General features: G+C 50.1%; 1 non-coding gene across 1 annotated transcript in view; it reads left to right on the plus strand.

The window, feature by feature from the left end:
• Positions 1-1,036: 1,036 nt before the first annotated feature.
• LOC125500452 overlaps positions 1,037-2,849 on the plus strand; it is a 1,914-nt gene continuing 101 nt past the window's right edge. The window contains exon 1 of the ribosomal RNA XR_007277834.1: positions 1,037-2,849. This exon is cut by the window's right edge and continues 101 nt beyond it. This is a non-coding gene — a ribosomal RNA (small subunit ribosomal RNA).

Below are 2,849 nucleotides of genomic sequence, written 5' to 3' on the forward strand. Positions count from 1 at the left end.
CTCGTTGGATCGAAAAATTTTCAAAGTCCGATAGAGTCGCGCATCACTCGTTGGAACGAAAAATTTTCAAAGTCCGAAAGAGTCGCGCATCACTCGTTGGATCGAAAAATTTTCAAAGTCCGAAAGAGTCGCGCATCACTCGTTGGATCGAAAAATTTTCAAAGTCCCAACGATTCTCGCATGGAACTAAGTTCCAACGTACTGCCAAATTTTTCAGGTCGCGTTGCTGTTTTGCCCCATAAGGAACACGTGTTATGACCGGCCGGCTCCGACGTCCGAGCGGCACCGTTGATACTTCATGCACCGAGCGGTCTCGACCGGTCGGTCGGCACCTAGTCCTCGGGTTTCGGAACTTTCGACTTGTTTCGGCCCGTATCTCGACATTCCTTTGCGGGTTTGTTGTCGGGGCTATGGTTTCGTCCTCACCGTGTCACGAACACGCAGACAAAAATTTTTTCGAATTTTGAAAATTTTTCGTCTGAGCGGAGATTCGCACCACAGGCGTTCGTTTCGTTCCGGTAAGAACCACTCTCACGAGTTCAAAGTTTTTCCGAGCGCTCACGTTTCGCAGGGGCGAGTTCTTCGCTCCGTCTAGAAAATATGATTCAATTTGAATCGTCGACACTACATAACCGCGGGTCGGTGTCTAAGACCGAATGGCCCTTTATGCGGTGACCAGAAAGTCTTCTCTCGCAAGTCGAGGGAAGCAGTCGAACAGAGGCATCAACTCGCCACATTCCGTGCGTATCACAGTCTGTTCGCAGACGGTACACATTGATTTCCAATCGTACTCCCGACGCTTGCAATCTAGCCGAAGGATACGAGAAGGATAATTCGAACGATTTGCACCGGGGAGTCGACAAAAATTGTCTTCACCCGAGGAAACACAAAGTCGAACAGAGCGCTCTGAGCGCTAGTACGCGTACACAAGTTGTGCGGTACCAGATATACATATTATATTAAAACGTGTGGCCGACCGGGCAAAGACTCGGCGGCATGGGGCAACACACGAAAAGAGCTACCAATAACACAAAGCTCCCTGGTTGATCCTGCCAGTAGTCATATGCTTGTCTCAAAGATTAAGCCATGCATGTCTCAGTGCAAGCCATATTAAGGTGAAACCGCGAATGGCTCATTAAATCAGTTATGGTTTCTTAGATCGTACCCACATTTACTTGGATAACTGTGGTAATTCTAGAGCTAATACATGCAAACAGAGTTCCGACCAGAGATGGGAGGAATGCTTTTATTAGATCAAAACCAATCGGTGGCGGGTTCGTCCCGTCCGCCGTTTACTTTGGTGACTCTGAATAACTTTGGGCTGATCGCACGGTCTTGGTACCGGCGACGCATCTTTCAAATGTCTGCCTTATCAACTGTCGATGGTAGGTTCTGCGCCTACCATGGTTGTAACGGGTAACGGGGAATCAGGGTTCGATTCCGGAGAGGGAGCCTGAGAAACGGCTACCACATCCAAGGAAGGCAGCAGGCGCGCAAATTACCCACTCCCGGCACGGGGAGGTAGTGACGAAAAATAACGATACGGGACTCATCCGAGGCCCCGTAATCGGAATGAGTACACTTTAAATCCTTTAACGAGGATCAATTGGAGGGCAAGTCTGGTGCCAGCAGCCGCGGTAATTCCAGCTCCAATAGCGTATATTAAAGTTGTTGCGGTTAAAAAGCTCGTAGTTGAATCTGTGTCCCACGCTGTCGGTTCACCGCTCGCGGTGTTTAACTGGCATGATTGTGGGACGTCCTACCGGTGGGCTTAGCCTTTCGGGGCGGCCCAACTAATATCCCATCGCGGTGCTCTTCATTGAGTGTCGAGGTGGGCCGGTACGTTTACTTTGAACAAATTAGAGTGCTTAAAGCAGGCTATTTTCGCCTGAATACTGTGTGCATGGAATAATGGAATAGGACCTCGGTTCTATTTTGTTGGTTTTCGGAACCCCGAGGTAATGATTAATAGGAACAGATGGGGGCATTCGTATTGCGACGTTAGAGGTGAAATTCTTGGATCGTCGCAAGACGGACAGAAGCGAAAGCATTTGCCAAAAATGTTTTCTTTAATCAAGAACGAAAGTTAGAGGTTCGAAGGCGATCAGATACCGCCCTAGTTCTAACCATAAACGATGCCAGCTAGCGATCCGCCGAAGTTCCTCCGATGACTCGGCGGGCAGCTTCCGGGAAACCAAAGCTTTTGGGTTCCGGGGGAAGTATGGTTGCAAAGCTGAAACTTAAAGGAATTGACGGAAGGGCACCACCAGGAGTGGAGCCTGCGGCTTAATTTGACTCAACACGGGAAACCTCACCAGGCCCGGACACCGGAAGGATTGACAGATTGAGAGCTCTTTCTTGATTCGGTGGGTGGTGGTGCATGGCCGTTCTTAGTTGGTGGAGCGATTTGTCTGGTTAATTCCGATAACGAACGAGACTCTAGCCTGCTAAATAGGCGTACTTTCCGGTATCTCGAAGGCCCCCGGCTTCGGTCGGGAGGTTTTTACTACCGGCGTACAAATAAATCTTCTTAGAGGGACAGGCGGCTTCTAGCCGCACGAGATTGAGCAATAACAGGTCTGTGATGCCCTTAGATGTTCTGGGCCGCACGCGCGCTACACTGAAGGAATCAGCGTGTCTTCCCTGGCCGAAAGGCCCGGGTAACCCGCTGAACCTCCTTCGTGCTAGGGATTGGGGCTTGCAATTATTCCCCATGAACGAGGAATTCCCAGTAAGCGCGAGTCATAAGCTCGCGTTGATTACGTCCCTGCCCTTTGTACACACCGCCCGTCGCTACTACCGATTGAATGATTTAGTGAGGTCTTCGGACTGGTACGCGGCAATGCCTC

This window comes from Athalia rosae, chromosome 3 (genome assembly GCF_917208135.1).
Source record: "Athalia rosae chromosome 3, iyAthRosa1.1, whole genome shotgun sequence".
In the NCBI taxonomy this organism is placed as follows: domain Eukaryota; kingdom Metazoa; phylum Arthropoda; class Insecta; order Hymenoptera; family Athaliidae; genus Athalia; species Athalia rosae.